We start from the raw sequence: 26,605 nt of genomic DNA on the forward strand, positions 1-26,605 counted from the left end.
TCTTGGGATCCCTATGCAATCCTGGAGGTATAGAGTGGAGGAAATTAGAAGAAAATAAATTAAGAATAAGATTTTCTGCTCAAAGTTAGATTTATTTAGGTTAGGAAATTAGGAAAAATAATTTGATATTTCATCTACACTTGAGTTGGTGGATCAAAATTCACACCCAGTGCACATTATAGAATGATTGCTCTGGTGTTGGGGAAGAAGTCCTGGAAAATATCAAAACTGGAAGAAGACAATGGCTTAGGAAGCTTGTACTTAAAACCAAACTAACAAGGTTCTAAACTTAGGCAGGGACTCCATGACTGGAGAGAAGTTGATAGATCTGAGAGAGGCTCAGGAGATGGAATTGAGAAGAGGGAGTGAGTATCAATCAGGCTCCCATCTGGAGATAGAAACCACACAGTGATTTGAGCAGGGAAAGCTTCATATAAAGAATCATTAACTAATAACAGAGGATTCACTATGAAGGGGTAAAGAAAACTCTAAAGAATACATGAATAGCAGATATAAGGATATAAGGAGCAACCACTAGTCCCTGGGAATAAGGCAGAGAATCCAAGAAGGGAACAAATTTGGAAATTCACCCCACCCCCTGTCACCCCTACCACAGGTTGAGATTCAGATCTCAATGGAGAGAGATCCTGGTGACCACGAGCCACATCTTACACTGCTCCATAGCTCTCAGATTGTTCAAAACAAGAATTACTCAATGTAAGTACTCAATTAGTACCTGTTCAACGAATGAATGTTGAGGTCCACTTAATGGTCTCCAAAGGGCTTGAAGATCTCAATGGAGATCTGAATCTATAGCCTCCTGGATGGTGAAGAAGTCTGCCAAGGGGTAGCAGTCGGGGACTGGCAAGCAGAAGACCATCTGCTAGTGTGCTGATAAAACTCTGAGTGCTAGTACAATTGGTTTGGAAGCCGTCTGAAGGTGTGCTGCTGAACTTGCTAGGTAGCCACTTCATGGCTGGCCTTCCCGGGAAGCTGGTCATGGCATCGGTGGAACTCACGGGGAAGCTCCCATGAGGAGGCTGCTGAAACTCTCTGGGGTGAACACCACACTGGACAGGAGCACAGGACCAAGAGGAAAGAAAAGAAGAGTGTTATCAGGAAGAGAACCGCTTCCTTCTGCAATGTTCTTTTAGTTTCCTCCACTGACAAAGCCTAACTTTGGGCCAGCTGGGAAAGAAGAAATGTTTTAATCCATTAAAACATTTTAAAACAGTCCAGCTTTAATATCACAAGCAAGGCAATGGAGGGTGGATTTGGAGCTCCGAGATAATAGATTGATAGCTGGCATGAGGCTTGGGGACACTCTAAGATGACTTTTAGCTTTTAGCTTGAGCGATTGAGTTTATGTTGGTTTTTCAATAAGGAAGGAATAGGAGGTTGGGGGGAACAATAGATGGTCAAATTTAATGAGTCAAAAAGACTGCTGGTAGAATGAAAAATTGACATGACTGATAATTGAAACATGAGACTACCAGTATTTTAGGGATAAGTGAGGCAGAGAGCCCCTGTGAAAGAAGCTGAGAAGGAGAAAGCTTATAGGAAGTGAAATTAGGGGGGAGTGGTGTTATGAAAGCCAACAGAAGAGAGATTTAAAGAAAGAAAGGGGGATGGGTAGTGCCAAAGGAAGGCCAAGTAAAAATAAGAACTGAAATGTGTCCATAGGATTTAGGATCTAGGAGACCTTGTATAGTTCTTTACCATATACAGTGTAAGTGTTAAAAGTGGGTAATAGGGAATTGGAGCATGTGGGCTGGACAAGTCATTGTGCTAGAATGTTGTAAGATGGGGAGGTGTAGAAGATGCTACGAGTATTTTCAGAGATTTACTTTAGAAATGGAGGAGAGGCATATACAAATAATCCCGATAAAAGATGTGTTGCAGTGAATGTTGTATGACACAGCAAATGAAGTGTAACTAGAACACGAGGGAGAGCTTGTCTCCTGCTGAGAGCATCATAGCAGGCTTAATTTGAAGGAAGATGGATTTAAATTGGGCTTTTTTTTTTTTTTTTTTTTTTTTTTACAGGATAGTCAGAGTTTCAAGAGGCAGAGACTAGAATAAGCAAAGACACTGAGGTGGAAAGATGCAAGACAGGTAGGAAGACCATGACGTTTGACCTTTGTGTGATATGTTTAATGGCAAATATTGAGGATACTATGAGAAATGGAGTCACAAAGAGAGGAATTTTTCTATAACTGTTGACCATGGAATGAGTACTCAGTAGACCGTGGAAAGCAATGAAAGGAAGTCGGGACTAATCCAGCATTGTGCTTGGTGGGACTGCTAGGGACAGCTGCACGGAGCACTGATTGGATGAATGATAAACTGGAAAGAAATATACCAAATTGGAGGGTTGCTGAGGTTGGCAAGGGACTAGTCCAGCCCAGGATGTTTACTTAGGAAGGAATGAGGGGATGGCTCTGCGGGGAACTAAAGGAATTTTATGAAAGAAGTGACAAGAAGTAGTGTTGAGATGTTGGAATCTGAGGGGAAGTAGAAAGGATACTAGGGTTTATAGAGATCAATATGGGGAATAATGACACCATTAGTGGAAACGGAGAAGAGAAATATGGGTAGTTTGGGTTGAGAGGAACTTTAGTTCTGGACACACTGGATAATCTTAGGATATTAGAAAATTTTGATTCTCATCTTTCAGTCCTTTAACATCCTAGCTACAACCTACTAGGTGTTTAATATAGGTTTCAAGGTCAGGTTTCTTTGTCTCCAGGTCCAGGATCTTAAATATTACATAAGATTCTACTTCTGTATATGTCTCCCCCTCTTAATTAACTAACTTGTAGTTCCTGGTGACCACGAGCCACATCTTACACTGCTCCATAGCTCTCAGATCGCCTAAAACAAGATTTGTTCAATGTAAGTACTCAATTAGTACCTGTTCAATGAATGAATGTTGAGGTCCACTTAATGGTCCCCAAAGGGCTTGAAGAAGTTCAAACTCCTGTATTTACCTAATAAATATGTGCTTGGCCTTAAGAAAACACAGCTGGTTAACTCAGTTGACTTGAGCGTGATACTAATGGGGCCAAGGTCATAGGTTTAATCCCCTTGTGGGCCGGTTCACTTTGCACTATTTTCATGCTCTCAATCTTAAACAGACTTTATAGCAAATGCAAATACATACACATGGTCCCAAAGGAACCAGCAAAAGAAAGGAGAAAGAATGAATCAGTGCAAATCCATCACCACTGCTGGAAAAACACCTTGAATAATATTACCTACTTATGGCTGGTCACTGGAGTCATTTATGTTACATATGAAGAATGGCTCATAATTAATATGTGCCCTGCTTGAATTTGTTATACTGAAGTCCAAATTAGGACATGTACCTTAAATGTAAGAGGATTTAATAATTTAGGCTAAACATTATTAAAATTATTTAACAAAGAATTTGAGGCAACCCCCCACCCAAGTTCACTAAAAATTAATTTGATTTATATATAAGACATCTTTACCAATTTAAGTGATATATTCTTGAATATATACCCCTATTCATTATGGTATAAGAAATTTGCTTTCAGAAAAAAAAAGAGAAAAAGAAGAAAGAGAAGTTTAGGGAATGACATAAAGCGTTGGAAAGATTATGGTGCTGTTAGGGCAGGTGTTCCTGGGTTTGAATCCTGAATATATAACTTATTATCTGTGTGATCTGGGACAACTTTCTTGATCTTTCAGAGTCTCAGTTTTTTACCTGTCAGATGATCCTATAGATCTTCCTGGCTCTTTCTGAGCATTTAATGAAATGATATATGTAAAGCAACTTGCACATAGGTGGTTTTAAAACAATTATTTTTCCCTTCATTTCTTATTTCCCAAAATTCCTCTGAGTTTATTTCTCTGAATTGTAAGTGATGTGAATACTTAGAGAAATTTTGTAAATAAACTGGTAGCATTAAAAATCTGTGTTATTGCATTAGTATCAAATATATCTTTTGAAAATTGATTATTTAAAAAAAAATTTAAAATTTAGTTGGTTCATGTTCTCTGTATGGGAAGTATTTGTTTTAGAAATAAGGAAGTACAGCTTCCTAGAGTGATTTTGCCTTTCTGGCAAAGATGAACTTAGTTTTTTCTGATGTAGTATAAATGAAATTGTGATTAAAATGGTAGATCCTAACTTTTCTCTAAAGGGGCTGTGGAATACAGAGGTTTTCCTGCCATTATTTGCTGGAAGAATCATCACTGTGAGTCCTCTCACAGTGGCGCAGAATTTATTTCTTCTCTGTAAAGAACGGACTGCAGAATCAGGCATTCTGTGTTTGCTGGGGTCACCCCACTCTCTTTAGAGCACCAGTATTCTCCCCGACAAACACAGAAATTTGGCATCTTTGTAAAATTAGATTAGTCACAAAGTCCAAAGGAAAACATATTGATCAATATAAGACCTAGTGCTTCCTAAATAAGGTATTTTGGAAACATTCATAGAAATGGAGGAACTGGCCCACATCCACCTTTGGGTACAGTCTCTCTAGGTTTCTAATCTGCTTCCATTCTTTAGCACAGAGCACCCATTGTATTGAGCCATTGTATTGAGCCCCTGGGCTCTAAGTGGTATCTATTAATCTCTGTTACTTGTATTCTCATTTTTCTGACTGATGTTGCTCTTGTCTGAGGAAATTTAGCAGAAGAAAGAATAAAAATGTAGTCTGTCGGGGGAGGGATGGAGACAAATATATGAAATGGAAGAATCAGGAAAAAAAAATCAAAATGGAAGCATTAAGAGGAAGAATTTATGGAGTACAATTTGTCATGAGTTGTATTGACCAATAAAGAAAATGAAAAGTTTGTGGATTAATATTTTAAACTCATACCCTGAATTAGAATCCAGCAAATCAATGCCAGGAACCAGCAAATGTACTTAGCAATTAGCAGGAGGCAAAAAAAAAAAAAAAAAAAAAAAAGAAGTGAGCTAGTTAATCAGCTTTGGAACCTACAGTGGTTCAATTTTACATTCTGATTAAACAGTTTCAATCTAGTTGTCATTTACTTTTAAAGTGCTGGTACAAGGGGTTTGCTGTAAATAGCAGTACTAATTGCACAGACTTGAGCCAAGCACACATACTGCATGCTGTGTATACTTCTCTTTTGTTGTGCAGCTCTGCCAACAAACCTGCTCCTGCTGCTCCTACCCTTTCCTTTCCTGGGCACAGCACACCCATTTACCAAGTTTTCAGGCGTGCACATCGGTGTGAATGTGTGAGTGTGCATGTGTAGGTGTCTCTGTATGGTATGCATGTGCATGTTCTTCTAAACGGATAATAATAGCATGACTATTCAAAAACAATTCCTTTTCATTTATTCCTAGGTCTTCAGATCCTATTTCCCCAAACGTGGAAACCCACCATGCTAGCCTAGAGAGCTGCTTATATCCTGGTCTCACTCTCCTTCTTTTATGGATGGTTTTTGTTTCTCTTCAGTTTCATTATTTTCCCTAAAAGTGTGAAAGGATTAGCCGTTGCCTTGCTGTGCATCCCTCCCCCCACCCCCCCACTCAAGCCACTGCTTGTCACTGAGTCACCGAGCTCTCACTGAGAGAACCCTTTATGCTAACTTGATGGAATTGCTGATAATCGGGGACTGGTATGTCAGGGCTCAGGTTGGGGCAGGACCAAAACTTGTGCTCAGAATGAAACCTAACTGCAAACATACTTCCAGGAAATTCTTGGAATGTGAATTCGGTAAGTTATGAAAAGAATTGTAAAGAAATAACAGTTTATACACATGATATAACAATTGGCAAGAGATGATGTAGCATTCTTTTCCTTTTTTAAAATCGAGCTTACTAAAAGTATTTTCATAATGTGGACGGATTGCAGCCCATCGAGAATGAACGAGCATGTGGGTGAATTTACACCAAACCTCGTGGCTATTGACAAGGAAGGTGTCCCTACCGCCATTCTCCCATCAGAGGAAAGGTTAAACTTAACAAAGCAAATGCATTAATTACTGCTCACTTCGAAAGTACTTTATTTTATTAGGGTGAGCAGTATTCATCATCTAGACACCAAGGTCCTCGGGAAAGCCATGCCAGTAAGAGAGTCAAGATAAGGGAGAGATGGCAATATCGAGAATACAGCATTTAAATCAAATTAAAGAAATACTACCAAGGTTGCCCACATTTGGACTTGTCTGTGCTGTAGGTCTCAGACACCAGGGAACATGACATCACAGAGATTCCTTTTTCATATCCACATGCATCCCCCTTAAATGAACTGTCAGTGCATTTATTAGGCCCAGAACTGAGTTCTCCCCAATTATTAATAATCTAAAATCTTTGACATTACCTTCAATATTTAAATTTTTTTTTCTCTCAGTCTATCCCAAGTTCATAGAGGAGAACCCTAACAAAAAGTCCTGTCTGGCCATAAAGGGAACACTGGTTGCCCTTAGTGAGCAGCTTGTCTACCTGCAAGCTCAGCTGTGGTGGGGGGACACAGCCTTTCCCAGTTATTTTTTACTAACTGGCAGCCACGAAATCACAGCTTTGCTGTGAAGCCTGGGCAATGTGATAGGTCTAAGCCCCAAGTTGAGACAATTGAAATATGGCCCTATACATATTTTTAAAGATTTTATTTATTTATTTGAGAGAGAGAAAGAGAGGAGCACAAGTTGAGGCAGGGGCAGGGGGAGAGGGAGAAGCAGGCTCCTCACTGAGCAGGGAGCCTGACACGGACCATGATCCCAGGATCCCAAGACCACAACCTGAGCCGAAGGCAGATGCTTAACCGCCTGAGCCACCCAGGGGCCCCTAATAATTTTCTTATTTAATTGGAACTCTTAGGTAATCCTTTTTCATATTGCCACCACTCTAAATAAAGATAATCTGAGAGTATCAAAGTATAGTGGGAAAAGGAAACCAGGGTTTAAAGTTTAATTCTCATCCCAACCCTACAAATATTTTGAACATGAACTCAGTCACTGGTCATAGAAGGAATAAATGGCATCTGTCCCATCAGATGCATTGTGGTTTATCAAGGGTCTTCTGGCTTGTGTTTTTAGTTGCATTTGAGATACTATTATTTTTTTTTTGAGATACTATTATTTTGAAAAATTTGAAGCTGCAAAGAAGGGCAGGCTTGCTTTCTTTCTTTGACAGGTATTTAAGGGAGAGTTGTGTTTTGTGACTCTGAAATCAGTAATTTGAAAATAATTATTTTCCCCCTAGCCATTCACATTTGTGACCAATGTGTACAGTTTTATCAAGAATATCATGATTTAACATGAGGAGTTCCCACACAGACGAACTTTCAGGGGAGCATCTCGGTCTCTCTTCATTTTGTAGAACCGGTTTCATGTTGATATTCTTAAATGGGCAAGCACAGGCTGTGTATAACTGGAAGAATTAATAACCTATACTTTAAAAAAAAACCAAAGCACTTAATTTTACTTTTTTACTCTCACTTTCAAAGCATATAAATAATAGTTTTTTTTTCTAAATTACTCACTGCATTTAACATCTTAAAGCAGAAGTAGTTCTTCAATTGCTAGCCTCTAGCTTCTTATCTACAATATGCCTTTTAGTCACTGCGGTGTGCTTACACATATAAAATGGTTCAAGTCTTTTCTCCTTGCTCAGGTCCTACTTCCTTGGTAGCATTTGACACAGTGGACATTTACTCTCTGCTCATTTAGCCATGAAATTCTCTGTTCTGTGGCCATACCATTCTCGGCTCTTTCTTACTCTTTCTTTTTTTTGCTTTTCCATTTGTTTTTATTGAAGTTCTATTTGCCAACATATAGTATAACACCCAGTGCTCATCCCATCAAGTGCCCCCCTCAGTGCCCATCACCGAGTTACTCCAACTCCCGCCCACCTGCCCTTCAGCAACTCTTTGTTCATTTCCCAGAGTTAGGAGCCTCTCATGGTTTGTCTCCCTCTCTGATTTTTCCCACTCAGTTCCCCTCCTTTCCCTTATAGTCCCTTTCACTATTTCTCATATTCCCCATATGAGTGAAACCATATAATGATTGTCTTTCTCCGATTGACTTACTTCACTCAGCATAATACCCTCCAGTTCCATCCACGTCAAAGCAAATGGCGGGGATTCATCCTTTCTGATGGCTGAGTAATATTCCATTATATATATTTTACTCTTTCCTTAGAAAGCATTTTGGCTATCTGTGGTGCTTTCTTTCTTGTCACAGGAGTCCAGAGTAGAGTTGGGCAGTCATATGGAAGGAACCGGATGCCATGGAGCCTTACCAATTCCTTACCATGGTGGAGTGACTATTGCCAGAGTCCTAAGGGATTAGAAATCTGATACTAGCTTCCAAAATTGACTTAGCAAACCTTATCCCCATAGCAAATTTCACCAGAAGTTGATACTTATAAACTCGATTAAGTTAAGCTACAGTGAGATATGGAGAGGCTGAGGGGCTGGATACACCTGTCTTCTGTCTTTAAGGCAAACTGTAGGAAAGCCAAGTTGCCATCAGCAGGGTTCCATACTGAGCCTGGGGTAGGAAAATGAGGAGCAGATTAGGTAATTGATCTTCACAATGGGGATATTCTTGGTCTGGATCTGGAAAGGATGAGTTCATGGATCAGTGTTCCTTCTCTCTGCAGCTAGTACTTGGGGTTGGGATGAGCCTTTCCTCTGTGCTTCTCTTTCATCCCTGCTTCATTAGCTAATTTTCATCATACTCTGTCCCATTTCATGTTCGCCTCACACCTTGTACATGTCCCCTCCCCCTGTTGTTCTTTATGAATGGTCTTTCTTTACTGTACAGTTATATCTTAACAGATATGGGAATCCCTTTATCCTCTGAGTTATTAGAAGTGGATTGTGTGCAGGGTACTTGCTTCGATTTACATAACTCTCATTCACAATCTTATCTTTTTTTTAAAGATTTTATTCATTTGAGAGAGAGAGACAGAGCATGAGTGGAGGGGGAGAGGCCAAGGTAGAGAGAGAAGCAGACTCCCCCGCTGAGCAGGGAGCCCCATGTGAGGGCTCCATCCAGAACCCTGGGATCATGACCTGAGCCAAAGGTAGATGCTTAACTAACTGAGCCACCCAGGCGCCTGCAATCTTATTTCTATGATTTCCAAAGGAAATAATGATTGTCATAGGTGCCTGTTTCCCTTCTTTCTTTGTTCAGTCCCTCCTGTGACATTATCATGTGGTCGAAGGAGCATAGATTTTGCAGTCATGAAATTTCAGAGACAGGTGTCCTCTCTGCTAGTTGGGAGATCTAGCTTCTGGCCAGAAGATAAGATCTTGTAAGATCTTGGTAAGTTATTTATACCAATTGAGCTTCAGGGTTTTTTTTTCCTCTAGTAAAAATGGATTATAATGCCTGCCTTTGTTGTTGTTGTTTAAAGATTTTATTTATTTATTTGAGAGAGAGAAAGAGATAGTGCGAGATAGCATGAGTAGGGGTGGGGGCGAGGGAGAAGCAGATCCCTACTGAGCAGGGATCCCAATTCGTGGCTCTATCCCAGGACCCAGAGATCATGACCTGAGGTGAAGGCTGATGCTTAACCCACTGAGCCATCCAGGTGCCCCTAATATCTACCTTTTAACTTTCACAATGTGGTTAATTCCCAAATTCTCATCTCTAGCCCACAGCATCCTTCTGAGGTGCAGAATCCTGTTATCAACTGCTTACTAGGAATCTCTACTTGGATGCTCGCTAGCAATTTAAACTCAAAGTGTTCTAAAGGTGAATATTATCTCCCTTCAACCTACTGCTGCTTCTTTGTAATAAGTGGCTTTAGGTGCTGAGTGGGACTTAGTTCAAAACTATGATTAAAGCCCAAAGCTGGAAATAGAAGATTTTAAGTAGTCTGCATTCTAAATGCAGAGACCATACTGTTGTAGGAGTCAGGCACTTTCCCTCAGTGCTTGATGAGCGGTTTTTCCTGAGTCTGCTGTGTCCCTAGGCCTCTCCCACTCCTCTGCCTTTTACCTGCTGCCATCTTTCTCCAACCTCTTTCTCCATCCTTCCCTGAGCAGCAATAAGAAATTGTAAAATTTGGTCTAGGGTTATCAAGTAAGAATACTTCTCCTATCTCTGTCCTTCTTCCCTACCCTAAGACCAGAGGAGAAGTATGGGCAGGGGTGGGGGGGTAAGGTGAAGGATGTGTGTGAAAGAGTCCATGCCCCAACTTCCACCCCAAGCTGCAGGTCTAACACAGGATGGTAGGAAAGGAATATTCAAAAAAGAGCTATAAATCCATGTGATATTGAGGTTTCTAAATTACCAGGACTTAATGTAGAGGAGTAGAATAAAAAGTGTAGGGAAAAGTCTGATACCAAGTGTTAGAATATAAAGCAGTATCTCCAGTATCTTAACTAGAGGGAGTTAAGTTGACAAACTACTTAGGAATTATCTTATGATGTTGAAGATATGAACACTTTAAGATGCAGTAATTCTACTCCTAGATATGTCTCCAAGATAAACTCATGAATATGTGCACCAGGACACAGACACTAAAATATTTGTAGTGGGGTGCCTGGGTGGCTCAGAGTGTTAAGCACCTGACTCCTTTTTCTTTTCTTTTCTTTTCTTTTCTTTTCTTTTCTTTTCTTTTCTTTTCTTTTCTTTTCTCTTTCTTTCTTTTTCTTTTTTTTTTTTAAGCTTTTATTTACTTATTTGAGAGAGAGAGAGAGCATGAGCAGAGAGGAGGAGTTGAGGTAGAGGGAGAAGCAGAATCTCTGCTGAGCAGGAAGCCCTACTCAGGGCTCAGTCCCACAGCCCTGGGTCGTGACCTGAACTGAAGGCAGGTGCCCACCATCTGACTCTTGATCTCAAGGTTGTGAGTTCAAGCTCCATGTTGGGCTCCATGCTGGGTGTGGAGCCTACTCAAAAAAGAAAAAAATTATAGTACCACTGTTTACAGCAGTCTGCTATATAAACAGACAAAAATCGTTGGACAACCAAAATGTTCATGGCAAAAACAAAAAAAAAAAGGGGATCCCTGGGTGGCGCAGCGGTTTGGCACCTGCCTTTGGCCCAGGGTGTGATCCTGGAGACCCGGGATCAAGTCCCGCGTTGGGCTCCTGGTGCATGGAGCCTGCTTCTCCCTCTGCCTGTGTCTCTGCCTCTCTCTCTCTCTCTCTTTCTGTGTGTGACTATCATAAATAAAACAAACAAGCAAACAAAACAAAACAAAACAAAACAAAAAAAACAAAAAAAAGTTTTAAGAAAAGATAAATAAATGGCAGTTGTTCACACAATGGAATATTGTGCAGCAGTTAAAATAAATTACAGCTATATCCAAAAATGGGGATGAATACTAATAATATAATGAGCAAAAAATAGAAATTAAAAAAAGCCAGCTCTCCAAGATTATAGAGCTTTATCACTTTGTTTTAACCCAGCATTTGTAGCAAATTAGAAAAAAAAAATCAGGGGAATGAGGGGTGCCAGGGTAGCTGTAAATTAAGCATCTGTCTTCAGCTTAGGTCATGATCCTGGGGTCCTGGGATTAAGCCCTGCATCAGGCTCCCTGCTCAGGGAGAGTCTGCTTCTCCCTCTGCCCCTCCTCCTGACTCATGCTTTCTCTCTCTCTTAAATAAAAAAACGAATAAAATCTTTTTTAAAAATCAGGGGAATAATAAACATAATTCGATATATTAGTCATATTAGGTAAGAGGAGGCACGAGAGAGAATGGGGAGATGTACATAAATAAATGTAAGTTTTTGCCATTATTTGAATTCTCCGGTTGGGTGAGTGATTTGTGGGTAATGGATTACAATATTAATAAGTACTTAATACATAAATAAAAAGAGGGCCATGAATAATAATAGTACCTAATGAAAAAAGCATTATGCCTCACCCAATGTTGTAGTCTTGAAGTCTACTAAAAAAACTAACAGAGGGACACCTGGTTGGCTCAGTGATTGAGTGTCTGCCTTTGGCTCAGGTTGAGATCCTGGAGTCCTGGGATCGAGTCCTGCATCAGGCTCCTCAGACAGCCTGCTCCTCCCTCCAACCTATGTCTCTGGCGCTCTCTCTCTGTATCTTTCATGAACAAATAAATAAAATCCTTATAAACAAACAAACAAACAAACAGAAAGAAAAGTTATGAAGCCAGATGGGGATAAGGTGAGAGTGATAGAGCATAGCTGAAGGCAATTACTACTGGAAAAAATTAAGTTGTCTTATGTTTATTCCCCAACAAGTCGAGACTTCTCAATAAAGTATTTTCAAGTGCATGAAACCACCCTTCTCCCAATTGCCCATATTTGAATCTGAGTCACTTTTATTTTATTTATTTATTTTTTTAAATGGGGACATGACCCTTTTTTTTTTTAAAATTTTTATTTATTTATGATAGTCACAGAGAGAGAGAGAGGCAGAGACACAGGCAGAGGGAGAAGCAGGCTCCATGCACCGGGAGCCCGACGTGGGATTCGATCCCTGGTCTCCAGGATCACACCCTGGGCCAAAGGCAGGCGCCAAACCGCTAAGCCACCCAGGGATCCCTGAGTCACTTTTATTACCATTGTGTAGTCTAATGTTTTTTCAGCCACAGTTCATGACCCAACAGATTACGAAATCAGTTTAGTGGTTTACTCTCAGCTTTTAAATAAAAAAAGAAAGAAAAAACAATAGAAAATATTAGCGTGTATTACACACAGTAAGGGAATATTTTTGTGAAACTTCTGTTTCAGTTATTTATGTATATGTGTCTGTGTTGAATTACAAAGTAATCGGAGGGTGCATAAAAAAAGTAGTTGGTAGCCAAATTCTATAGGTCCATTTGTAACAAACCTATTCCCTCCTTTCATTCTCACTGCCCCCACCTTTGGGCAGGTTTCCCCAGGACCTCACTTGGGTATAATGGCCTTCTAAACGGAATCTTAATTCCCTTCAACAAACTCTAGAAGGATCTAGTCAAAACACAGTTCTGATTATCACATTCCTGTTTAAAAATCCTTCAGCAATTTCCTTTTCATTATTTGTTGAAGTCAATAAAACTCTCCTCCCATGAAAAACTCTCTGAAATATAGTCCAAGCACACTTTTGTAGACTTATACACTGATGCTCTTTCCTGAAACTTTTCCAGATACACTCAATTTCACATTCTTGCAGCACCTCTACTTTTTATAGTGATAATTTACACACGTTTTGTTCTACTATTGGGTTTTAAGCTTCTGGGCATCAGTGCTTAAAATAGTGCTTTCCAAATACTAGTTGTACAGTAAATATTTGATCATGTGAGGAATGGAACTTGCAATATAATCTTGGATTTCTTTTTATTTATTTATTGATTGATTTTTAATATAAGAATGTTCACATCAGCTTTATTTTTAATAGCTGAAAACAACCAAGATATCCATTAATAGGAGAATGCATAAACAGACTGTGGTTTTTTCATACAATTAAATGCTTCTTAATAGCAAAACAGAACAAGTGATATGCCCGACAACATAGATGAATCTTAAAAACATGCTGAAAAAAAGAAGTTCTATACGAAACAGTGCATACTCTATGATCCCGTATTTATAAATTTCTTGAACATGCAAAACTAATTTGGGAGGAAAATAAATCTTATCAGTGGTTGATTCTGGTAGGGTGAGACTAAGGTTGACTGGGAAGGAAGGTAGGGGAACTCTAGGTAACAAATTCCTGTTGATAAATTTTGGGTCACATTGGTTGGATGCATTTGTCAAAACTCATTGCATGGAAGACAAACCTGTAGAGACAGTTAAAAGATCAGTGGTTTCCATGGGTTGGGGAGGGGGAAGAGATCAATAGGCTGAGCACAGAAGATTTTTAGGGCAGTGATAATACCATGTATGATACTGTAATGATGGATGCATGTCATTAAACATTTGTCTGTACCCACAGAATGTACAACACAAGAGTGAATCATAATGTAAACTGCGGCTTTTAGGTGATTATGATGTGTTAATTGAAATTCATCAATTGTAATAAATACACCATTCTGGTGAGGGAGGTTGGTAATAGGAGAGGCTATGCATTTGTGAGGGTAGGTGGTATACGGGAAATCTCTTACCTTTCTCTTTTGCTGTGGCCTAAAACTGCTCAAAAAATTGAGTCTTTAGAAGCAGCAATAGCAATAACAACAGCAAAAGCAAACCTTATGGAATGGCATGCTTAAGATTTGGGCATTTCATTGTATGAAATCTTCCAAAAAAAAGAGCAATGAATGAATATTAAATTTTAATTAATGATATGCATGCTGAGGCACTTAGGAAGAAGAGTACTAATGTCTGCAACTTATTTTAAAATGCATCAGAAAGGGACGCCTGGGTGGCTCAGTGGTTGAGCATCTGCCTTTGGCTCAGGGCATGATCCCGAAGTCCCAGGATCAGGTCCCACATGGGGCTCCTTGTGGGGAGCCTGCTTCTCCCTCTGCCTCTGTCTCTGTGTCTCTCATGAATAAATAAATAAAATATTTTTTTAAATAAAATAAAATGCATCAGAAATAAGAAGGATGAGTAGAGAGATATATGGATGGATAGATAACATGAAGTGAGTCTAATAAAATGTTAATGGTGGACTCTAGGTTGTACAGTGTTTAGTATAAAAAAATTTCAGGGATCCCTGGGTGGTGCAGCGGTTTAGCGCCTGCCTTTGGCCCAGGGCGCGATCCTGGAGACCCGGGATCGAATCCCACGTCAGGCTCCCGGTGCATGGAGCCTGCTTCTCCCGCTGCCTATGTCTCTGCCTCTCTCTCTCTCTCTCTCTCTCTCTCTCTCTCTGTGACTATCATAAATAAATAAAAATTAAAAAAAATTTAAAAAAAATTTCAAAATTTCTGCAATTAAAAATTCTTTATAATGAAATGTTGGGCAGGAGGAAGACAGGTAGGAAAGTTTAAAATGCCCTGTGGCTTATAGTTCTTATTAGTAGTGGATTTCTCTCTCTCTCTGATATATCAACCTTTATGGTACCAAGAAAGATGGGGAGATGGGATGTAAGGCAAGGCTTTTCAGAGAGGAGAAGGTATGGGTCCTGGGGAGGCTGGCAAGAGTGTCGGGGAGTGTATCAGTCAGGGTTCAGTCAGAGAAACAGAACCAGTAGGAGATATATATTCTCGTTTATCACAAGGAATTGACCTGATGCAATTGTGGGGCTTGGCTGAGCAAGTCTCGTAGCAGTAGGGCAGACCATCAGGAAGAGCAGGCTGGAAATTCTCAGCAGGAGCTGTTGCTGAAGTCCATGGACAGAATTTCTTCCTCAGTCTCAGTGTTCTTAATGGTCTAAAATTTGAGTTAAATTAAATTATTCAGAGAAGTGGGAATCTTTAAATGAATTTACCCAGTGATAAATTCCCAAATTTGCTCTTTATACAATTATACTAAGTGGCTTGAATGCAAATGTCATCTGATTTCCCCAATTATTGGTAATTTACAGTGCATGTAGCGAAAGTTATTAAAAATGAGAAAAACCCTAAAATGTTTTACAGTGGATGTTGTGTTTACATAGTTAAAATAAAGTACAAAATTACAGAAAAATGCAAATGCCATAATATTTAAGATAGAAGAGCATTTGTTTTGATGAATGTGTTTCTTTTTAACTTAACCTGATTGACCATTTGAAAGTCTCTTTCAGGGAATAAAGGGGAAAGGAGAAAAAATGAGTGGGAAATATCAGGGAGGGAGACAGAACATGAGAGACTCCTAACTCTGGGAAAGGAACTAGGGGTGGTGGAAGGGGGAGGAGGGCGGGGGGTGGGGGTGACTGGGTGACGGGCACTGAGGGGGGCACTTGATGGGATGAGCACTGGGTGTTATTCTATATGTTAGCAAATTGAACACCAATAAAAAATAAATTTATATAAAGAAAGAAAATCTCTTTTATTGTTCCTAAATATCTAAGATTTTCTATTGTAAAATTATTATAAATGACTTTAACATTTTTTTCTTAACAAACAATAACAGAATAATTGTAAAATAATAAAAATAAAGACAGAGGATCTGGAAACCCATGTTAATGAGTGGTTTGGAATTTTCCAGTCAAGTAACCAAGTTACCAAATAAAGACTGGATTGAAAATTTGGGCTTGATCTTCTCTTTCACTCCTTACCAAACTCAGTGGTTGAGATTAAAAGCAGTTAAATACCCAAAATGCAGCCAGAGAAAAAAGAATCTAGAAAAAGTCCCTAAAAAAGTCTATGATTTGGATTATCAATTTCTAAATTCCCAAGAATTGGGTGCATTTAAGTCCTATCAATTGGGAGCTTTAAAAGAATTAACTATGTGGTCTCCCAGTTTTTCTAAGTCATTTTCAGTTCTGTTTAGTAAGGTTTTTGCAGTTCACGTGGTAGCATTTCAATTTTAATTTATATGAAAATTTCCTGAATGGTTTTTGAGCACTAGGTTTTTCAATTAGATAAGAAATTATTTAGCTACGCAGTCTTTCTTTTGTCTTTTGAAGAAAAATAAACATTATTGAAAGGCCTTTGGTAGGTATTTTTATAGAGACATTAAAATTTTTTTTCCAATTCTGTATTATAGGCCAGCTAGAAGTCAAGCTATTTCAGCTAATGAAATTTGCTTTGATCAGAGGAGGCCAATCATCCTTCAAAGCATTGTTGTGTTTTGAAATGCAAGCAAGTACCTAATAAATGGAGGGTGCTGTAGCAGCAAGAGATCAAGATAGAGGTTGATGTTTCATTAGATCACATTAATACCTGACAAAAGAATGGCTGCAGATTAGCGTGGGGAAGGCAGACGTCGCCCCCCTCCTTCCCTGCCCCTCTCCCCTCTTTCTTCTCTTTCTTCTTTTCTCCATTCCTTCATCTATTTCCCACTTTTGCTGAAGTGTTTTAGATTACACAAGTGGCGACTTAAAGCCAAGCGTTCTTTGTCTTTTTATTTAGAATGCTAAGTATCACGGTGGGCTGTAGGACAATAAATTGATGAAAAGAACCCTTTAAAAAGAAATCTTACAATAAATGTTTATGATTGCATAAAATCTTTTATTAACCCACCTCCCCCCGATATATATGTGTCTTTTCTCCTGAGGAAAAAGTGTTTAAGTAAACTGCAAAAGATACAGGTTCCTCATGGAAAATTTCAACTGTGGTTTTATAATAAGGCTATCTTCCCATTCAAATTGGGGTCAGATGACCTCAGCGATTGGGGAAATGCCTGTATTATGTAATAAATAAACATTTTCTATGTTTCTTTTTTTTCTAATTGCTAGAAATACAGGTTACTTCACGGAGTCCATTGTACCACTCCATTTTAGACTTACCCATCTCTGCCCCTGAGCTTGACTTAGCCAATTAATTAGCCATTGGGGATATTCTTTTTATTTCAACAATAACCAACTCTCCTGGAATTCAATTCAGTTTTTATTGAATTTTACTGAACTTAGTGCAGACCCCAAAAGGTAAGGGCTCAGTCCCACAGACTGCCCTTACTTCAGACACTGGTTGCAGATGGGGTCACCAGACTACTCACATTTCTGTCTGGTCAACTGCATATTCAGACGTTCTCACAATTCCACCTCAGGTGGAATAATTTGCTAGAACTACTCATGGAACTCAGGAAAATACTGCACTTTTTAAAAAGATTATATTTATTTATTCATGAGACACAGATTGAGAGAGAGAGAGGCAGAGACACAGACAGAGGGAGAAGTAGGCTCCATGCAGGAAGCCCCATGTGGGACTCCATCCCGGGACCCCAGGATCATGCCTTGGGCCAAAGGCAGGCGCTAAGCCACTGAGCCACCCAGGGATCCCGGAAAATGCTGTACTTACAGTTTTATTTTCAAAGATACAACTCAGAGGCAGTCAAATGCTTCCACACCCCCTTTGGATGGGCCACCCTCTCAGCACCCTGATGTGTTCACCACTCAGGAAGCTCCCCAAATCCCACTGTTCAAGAGTTTTTAAATGAAATTTCGTGGTGATTCAAATGCGATTGATTAAATCATTGGCCATGGTAATTGTACTCAATCTCCAGCCCCTAGTCCCTTCCCCAGAGGTTGAGTGGTGAGGCTGAGAGTCCCAACCCTCTAATCCCGTGCTTGGACTTCCTCTATGGGCCTCCCTGAGTCACCTCATTACCAACTCAGGTGTGGTAGAAAGGGGCTGGCTGTGAATAAGAAAAGACACTCCTATCAGGAAATTCCAAGGGTTTTAGGAGCTCTGCCAGAAACAGGGGCAAAGTCAAAATTGTATGCTGTGGTGTTTTTGCGTGTTTGTTTGTTTAATGCCACAGATATACATCCTGCATGTAGCATCCTGGTGCTGTTTTCCCTCTTAGATTTTAAGGCCTGTTCCCTTAGCGGGCACCACTTGAGATCAGTTCCATGATTTCTAAGAGGTGAGGTTAAGTTGCCCCGAGACCTAAGGCCATAGAGGGGAGGGCAGTTGATACCTGTACCTGTCTTATGTCCTAATTATTAACGAGTCATACAAATGAATCGCTGAGAACAGTATCTGGAAGTGTTGGCTATTATTATCTCTTCTGTTATTATCATCATCATCATTGTCCCCACTTTGCACAGGAGAACAATGAAGCTCAGAGTTAAGTGATTCATGCCAGGCCTCAGTGGCACTTCTGTACCCGAAGCCCAGGTATAAATTCTTTATTTCCTAGGTAAGAATTGGAAGTGGCTCTTTTAGGAGCTGGATTTCATTTGAGGGCCTCATTTTGGCCATACTCTAAGCAGCTACAGGAACTGACGCTCTATAGCATTTACTAGGCACCACATGCAGAGAGCTGTTCGTAATGGGGTTTTATGGCTGCTCTTGGTGTGTATGAGGCATTGAAGTAGCGTAATCACCATGTTTGGGGCTCTGTAGCGGAACAAGAATTTTCCTGCATTGCCTATTAGAGTCTCATCGTAAAAGCGAACAACCTCGACTATGGTGGAAATGAGTCTGTGATGATAGTAATTTAATGGGAAAGTTACACTGGAAGCCAAGTTTCCTTTCAGCTGTCTTAAATTTTACTTTTCTTGTCTCATTGCCTTTTGCATCTGAGCTTGGCAGTTAATGGTGTCTGTCGTAAATTCAAAGAAGAGAGTTTAAAACAATAGGGGCTGAATTTTCCCTTTTTTGTGTCTACATTAAGACCATCATGCCATTATTACTTAGGCTTTATCCTAGCAGTTTTCACCAACTTGATCTTTCTGGCCATATAATTAATAATTTATTAATTAAAATTTTAACTGTGTGCTGATAGCAGCTAGCAATGTACACATGGGTTCGCAGCCTGGAAGCTTTGTTTCTTATTTTGTTGCTACTTCCCCTTACTAACTTCTAAAGCTTCAAAATGTAGAAATTTAAGTTAAGAGATCTCAAATCTGCAACCTCTGATCCGGTGACTGTAAACTTACCTTCAAGCTCATGGGAGGTACTGAATAATGGGAGCTGCTTTAGAAACATTTTTGCCTGATTAGGAATGCTTTAAAGCTACCATTCTACTTAAGAGGAATTGGAAAAGAGGTCTTCATTATTAATGTGCTAAATGTCACATCTTAGCTGTGGTCAGCCCCTAAACCTCTGCCCGTTGCCTTATTTCTATGATGCACAGCAATACAGGAGTTGGAGTGAAAAAGATAATGCACCCAGTCTCCTTCGGGCTGCCTTACAGATAGGAACAGCTTCCACTGGCCCTCCCATCACCTGAGCCCCTTCCCCTCTCCTTATCCTCTCTCTCCCTGTCAGTCGGGGATGGGTGGGCAGGCATTCCAGTTTCACCTCAAATATTGATAAATGATAGTTTCAATTAGAGAAAAAAAGGCTATAGATCAACCACACAGACTAGCATCATAAAAACACAACTTACTGAAAATAAGGACAGTTGTGGTTGCCTTTTTCTCAGATTACCCTCCACTGACTCTGTGGAAAAAAAATCACTGCACTGTTTTGTCTTTGTTGGATTTCTGATTGTCAAAAAATTGTCTTGCATGCAGGAAATAATGTGCTCAAATGTTTAGAACTCATTGGCAGAAAGATGCTCTATGAATCAGATTAGTCACTACTCCCACGGGTAACAAGATTCTCAGACTGCAAGTTGGTCTTTCAGGGAGGCATTGCACTTCCAACACCTCCAAGAGGCCTACTCAACAGCCTTCCCGGGCAGGACCCTGAAGGGTCACCGTGGATGGTTGGGGCGGGGAGGGGGAGTGTGAAGCATGGTTTCTGCTCTGAAGGACCTAACTGGGGAGATAAGGAAGGCTTTAATTATAGCGTGTGAATCAAACCAGAATTCATGTGAGGATGCCAAAAATGTCCTCAGTAGGTATGTGGTTTACTGGAGGCAGGAAGAGACTGGGACAAGGTTCAGGGAAGAAAAAGCAGAAGATATTGGAGATACCACAAGTTTCAACAACTACAGCTTTCTTGTGTCAGCGAGAGTGCATGGTTGTGGGCTCCTCTGTCCAATCATGAGCAGAGGGAAGTTTGTTGGTCTGATACATAAGTTGAAACAGGGGGATTTTGTAAAATTTAATTTGTCTTTTTACAGTGCTACTCCATCTGCTGATTTAAGTATTAACATCATCTTAAAATACCTTCACAAAAACATCTAAAATAATGTTTGACCTGATATCTGGTGACTCCAGCCTAGCCAAGCTGACCTATAGGATTAACCATCCACGTGGCAAGATCCTCTTTGCGGATGTGGCCAGGTTAGCCTGCCACCATCGAGAGCAGTGAAGAGTCTGCCAATGGAGAATCAAAAAAGTCCTGTTTGGCTACATCGCAGTCATTAGCCCTTCTCCCCACTATCGCAGGGTCAGGAGAGGGAAGTTCTGACTCCTTGGTTTCCACGATGGGAGGGTGGCTGTACCGTTATCAAGATGTCTCACTTGAGGGGAGACCAAGCTACTCAAGGAAAGGGAGGTATAGGATTTTAGACAGTAGAAGAACACGCTTCTACTTTACTTCTTTGCTGTGTGAGCCCATGTTTCAAAAGTTCTTTGTGTCAAACCTGTTGTTGCCTTGAATCCTCAGAGACCCTAGATCTTGTTATTTATTTATCATTTAACGCTCCCCCTACAGAATGTAAGCTTAATGAGGGGAGGGGTCTTGTTTCTTTTTCTCATCATTGTTATTTCCAGTACCTAGAACCATGCCTGAACATAGTTGGTGTTCAGTACATATTTTTTCAGTAAATAAATATGTGAATAAATGTTTGACTATGGGCAGTACACAGTTTATGCCATAGACTAAATGTTTGTATACCCCCCAAATTCATATGATGAAACCAAATCCCCAACGTGAAGCTATTTGGAGTTGGGTCCTCTGGGGAATATAATTAGATCAGTAGGTTGGAACCCTCAACAATGGGGTTAGTGCCCTCGTGAAAGAGACCCCACATTCCCTTGCTTCTTCCCTCATGAGAGGACACCATGAAAAATGGCCATCTAGGAACTGGGAAGTGGCCTCTCACCAGATACCAAATCTGTTGGAATCTTGATCTTGGACTTCCCAGGTTCCAGAACTATGAGAAATAATTTCTGTTGTTATAAGCTACTCAGTCTATGGTATTACTGTACCACCCTCAAATGAACTAAGATAGTTAATAAATAAACAAACATATAGTTGATCTTCAAACAGCACGAATTTGAACTGTACCAGTTCATTTACACATTTTAAAAAATAAATACAGTAAATTATTTCAAATGAATTTCCCTCATGATTCTCTTAACATCGTTTCCCTTTTCTAGATTTGTTGTAAAAATAGAGTATATAATACGTAGATATACAAAATATGTGTGTATCGACTATTAACGTTATCGATAAGGTTTCCGGTCAACAATAGACTATTGGTGAGTTTTTGGGAAGTCAAAATATACACTCGGATTTTTAGCTGCACAGAGCCTGCCCCTAATCCCTGCATTGTTCAAGGATTAACTGTGTATAGTTACAAGTCTGTAAATACATGTGTAAGGTTATATGTTCTGCTTGACTTTAACAGCTTGCTATTAAGATAGAAAAATGATGAAAATAGGGCTATCAAAATTTTATCCTTATGTTTTAGTTCCGTACAACCAAGAGATTTACTAGAAGTTTATTTTGTTTATTTTGTTGTTTCATAGTCATAAATCCACAGACACAACACATATAATGATACACCATATATGCTAAAGAAACAAGAAATAAGAAAACCTCATATTTATGGGTCTTTGTCTCGCACTTCATAGATATATCTAATCTTTTCCACAATTTAGACAATTTCTCATTTCTTGTGCCCTGTTATCTACATAATAGGGGTTAGGGGACTATTTATTAAAAAGTTCTGAATGTAACCTAGATCTAGGAGAAACTGTTTTTGCCTCATAAGAAAATGAAAAGCATCAGTAAAATACTGATAAAGCTTTTTCCAGATGATCAGTGTTTTTCACTGAAGAATGTTTTTTATCTTTTCCATGGCAGTGAATTCCACATCCAGATGTTCCACTGTTGCCAGTAAAGGTTTTCCTGGCCCAACATGAACAATATTCGGTTAACAATAACCCAGTGATGTGTATATTGAGCCCCTTGGCCAAAGATTATTATGTGAGAGATTTGCATTTGGATGGCTTATGTGACAGAGTGCACATTGCAGCATATGATGCTGTTTGTCTAGAGGATGACCACAAACCTTGCTTTTTAGGGTATTTGATCTCTTAGCCTTCTTGAGGAATTTCTAGAATTATCTGTTCCTGCCTAACAGTCACACCAAACCTCAGAGGTGAAACAACCTTTTTATTGTCAGGCATTCAGCCAGGGTGCAAGCAGGATGGATTCTTTGTTCTTTCATGTCCGGGGCCTCAGCTGGGAAGACTGAAACAGCTGAGGGTGACTGGAATGGTTGGGATTGGAATCCTGTGGAGGGTCCATGCGGGCACTGGGGTTGGGACTACAGAGAGAGTGGGTTTAGCTGGGATTATGGACTGCAGTGCCTACCAGTGGCTTCTCCATGCAGCACGTGAGAAGGATGGGCTTCTCACAGCATGGTAACCGGGCTCCCAGGGGGAGCACCCCAAGAATGAATGTTCCACATTTTGAATCACAGTTTTCTTTGAGGCACATAACATCATACAGTTAGACCTTGGTTTGCTCTCTCACCAACTAGCTGAAAGAACTTGGGTATATTTTCTCCTTTCTCATCTTCTTTCTTTGTTATAACATTTCTGAGCTTTAGTTTCTTTATCTGTGTAGGGAGTCTGGCAAGGTGGGAGACAACTTTTTTCCCCCCTGTGAGATGAATCATTATTTGGGACTAACGTAGGTAATTTGGTAATTTTGCTTAAGGAGCTCAGATGACTTCTGGGAGGGAAGGGGCCAAGACTACTCGTTGCCCCCCTCATTTCAATCTTTCTGTGATTCAAATCTTCGAACCTATCAGGGTGGACTGGGGTTGTCGTGAACAAGGCCCAAGGATGGGGATAGGTGAGACAATTCCTCAAATGAGATAATGAGGAGTGTAGAAAGAGATGACCACTGGGCTGGTCACAATCACTCGCTGGGAGAAGTGAAGGAAAGTTTGCTTTTGCTTTGGGGAGATTTCTGGGTGAACCACTTGGAAGGGCTGCAGGGTCAGCCTGGGCTACTTTGGCTTGGGGTCCCAGCGGCTGAACCTTGCTCTAGGAAGAGAGGAGGACAGATACCTTCTCTTCCCGGGCAGAGCTCAGGGATGCGGAGCACAGTGGCGGCAGGAATCAACCCCCGACAAAACAGGAACGATGTCCTCTAGTGGTAGAGGAGAAGCTCTTCAGGCTGCCCATCTACACTGTGGCCTCCCATTTTTGAGGCAGACAAGCACTGGTGTGCTTTAGAGCAGTATGCTTCAGATGTCAGTTGAGATTCCTCAGCCTTAATATGTCTCTTTTGAGTTGTAGCTCTGGAGACATCAATAGGCCCCGGCCTTTGAATGTTTTATATACTAGCCCCAAACCTTGAACGTATCAAGGGAAGAGTGAAAAGTGATAGATAGGGATTGAATGTGCTGTGGGACCCTCAGAGTCACACAAGAAATCACAGTTGCAGCTGTAAAGTAGAACAAAAGTGGCAACTACATCTGTCGTCTTAAAGATTACATAAAATATATCAATTTTTTTTAAAGATTTTATTTATTTATTTATTCATGAAAGACTGAGAGACAGAGAGAGCCAGAAACAAAGGCAGAGGGAGAAGCAGGCTCCATGCACCGGGAGCCCGATGTGGGATTCGATCCCGGGTCTCCAGGATCGCGCCCTGGGCCAAAGGCAGGCGCCAAACCGCTGCGCCACCCAGGGATCCCCAAGATTACATAAAATAAAAATAAATACCCGTGTGAAAATAAATAAGACAGATAAGCAAAAATAAATATGTACTTAGTCTATGTTAGAAACTCAACATTGTTTTCTTCTCATTCTTATCCTTCTTTCTTTTCTCTCTTCTTTCTTAAGAAGGGAAAACATGGATTTGGGGGTCAAACTTGATTTTTGAATTCTGACTCCTTCATTTGCTAGCTGTGATCTTGGGCTAGTCTCAACCTGAGACTTCGTTTTGTCGTCGGTAAAATGGTTCAAAAATAATTATTTCACAAGTTTAGTAAAATTAAAATAAAGTTATGAATACAGAATGATATTTCTACTCCATTTCTAAATCTTTCTCTTATCTCCTCTTTACTACACACTCAACAAAAATTCATGGCTATTTTATAGCTCCAACTTCCAGGGGAATTTCAAATGCATTCCTCTCTATCTTTCCTGATTGGCACTGGCCTTGACAGGAATTTCTTTGGGACCACCCGAGCTTCCTAGACTGAATTTCCCCAAATCTCCCTGAGTGAACACCCAAGGGGCCATACTCACTTCCTTTCCTTATCCGGGAGCAAGGTCACCTCCTGTAAACTTTGGAATGTGTCCATTCGAGTCCTTCATGTTCATCATCCAACTTCCACCTTAAAGGAATTAGGCCGCAAAGTTAAGCCTGAGGGTTGTTTTGGTTATTGTGCTGTTTTCCCCCACTTAGATGGCAAAGTATTATTACCTTTGGGGACACGAAAGTAATTAGGAGTCCCGCAAGTAGCACCCAAGTCCTCAGCATATGCCAGTTAGTATATTGGGTGACCAGGAGCTGAAGGCCTCACTGTAATGAAAGAACTTGAAGCCAGCCTTAAGAGTTTACCTGGCCCCAACCCCTGCACACATGGGTTTCCATGGGTTTCCTGGAATGGAACAAAAACAACTCCACTCCACAATCAGTGCCTCATAGTAGTAGAAAAATCCACTCAGACTTTTGAATTCTCTATCTGAAAATAGATAGTTGTAGAGCTTTCCATGGCTACCTTATCATTGGACCAGGTTTGTTATACAGCATGTGATTGATACTAATGGGAATCCAACCCCCTGCCTTTGTCCTAGCTCCTGTCCAGACGCACCTCCCCCGAGATAGTACAAATTGCCGACTTATCCTAACAGTTACTCTGTCTTTTATTTTGGTGTTGATCTCAAAGAATAGTCTTTTAAGTATTCCAGTGAAAGGCTGTGTTGCAGGAAATGTGTTGGAATGACACTGGGGTGACAGATACCGTCTTGCATTGTGAATAGATGAGTGATTTCATTATTTGGGGCTATTATCTAGGATTCTCTTATAATTATGGAGCTCGACTACCAGAAGGAACAATTTACAAACAGACACATTCCCACAACCTTAAACAAAGACCAGGCAGCAGGAAACCTGTTCACTCTTCCCAGTCCTTTTTTTTTTTTTTTTTTTACCCTAGGCATGCAGGAAGAGGGTCCCACTGATACAAGGGCACATACTTTGAGGTCAAACCACTTTGTGGGTTATTCTGGGTACTCATGTACTGGTCATAATGATCACCTGAAGGTCATTTGCAGTCCTTACTGTAAATTGAATTGTAAGTTTTAACTTTCCAAAGGGGAATTGGAATGGGGTACCTAAATGATTTTGATGAATAGATTGATATCACCTGGGAGAAAAGTTTTAGGCGGTATCACATGATTTTGTCTTTTTGCCCAGATCTCAAGAAAATAAATAGGGATACATTGGATGACAGAATCAAGACTCCAAAACGTATGGAAGGAAAGGAATGATCTCACACGATTAAAGGAGATGATGATAAATATAAACACCTTCGCGTGGGTTCAAACATCCCCTTCGACTCAGAGGGGATTATTTCAGGCAGCCATGTCTTAACAATGGCATGCTCTTGAGAAAGTCTTTTGTGTCAAAAGGTTGACAGTGCAGCAGCCATGTAGAAAGTAAGTAAACAGAGAATTTGTTCCTCATTTACTCTGAATTGGACACATGATGCCTATGACACTAGCCACAAGCCTGGAGAAGTACAAGACAAGCAGGTTGAAGCAGGCTCAGAAGAGAGTGACTAGGGAGGTGATAGGGCTTGAAATCATGTCATGACAATAGTTGAGGAAGCTAGGAGTGCTTGGACTGGAAAGAAGATGCATGGAAATGTTAGTGTCTTAGCTAAGAGGCTGTTAATGTGGGTTTAGTTTGACTTATTCTGCTTGGCTTCATGTGGTTGAGGATGAAAAATGGATACAGTGTCAAGGTGGATAGATGGTTGGTTTATTTTAAAAAATAGTGTTTCTTTTTTTTTTTTTTTTTTAAAGATTTTATTTATTTATTCATGAGAAACACAGAGAGAGGCAGAGACACAGGCA

The 26,605-nt window shown here is 40.2% G+C and overlaps 1 long non-coding RNA gene across 6 annotated transcripts in view; it reads left to right on the forward strand.

The window, feature by feature from the left end:
• LOC140608608 (uncharacterized) overlaps positions 1-26,605 on the forward strand; it is a 347,241-nt gene that overhangs the window by 11,349 nt on the left and 309,287 nt on the right. For all 6 annotated transcript variants that reach the window (XR_012010583.1, XR_012010586.1, XR_012010581.1 and 3 more), the window contains 2 exons: positions 617-717; positions 2,047-2,115. This is a non-coding gene — a long non-coding RNA (uncharacterized lncRNA). The remainder of the gene's footprint in view (positions 1-616; positions 718-2,046; positions 2,116-26,605) is intronic.

This window comes from Canis lupus, chromosome 18, assembly GCF_048164855.1.
Source record: "Canis lupus baileyi chromosome 18, mCanLup2.hap1, whole genome shotgun sequence".
Classification (NCBI taxonomy): domain Eukaryota; kingdom Metazoa; phylum Chordata; class Mammalia; order Carnivora; family Canidae; genus Canis; species Canis lupus.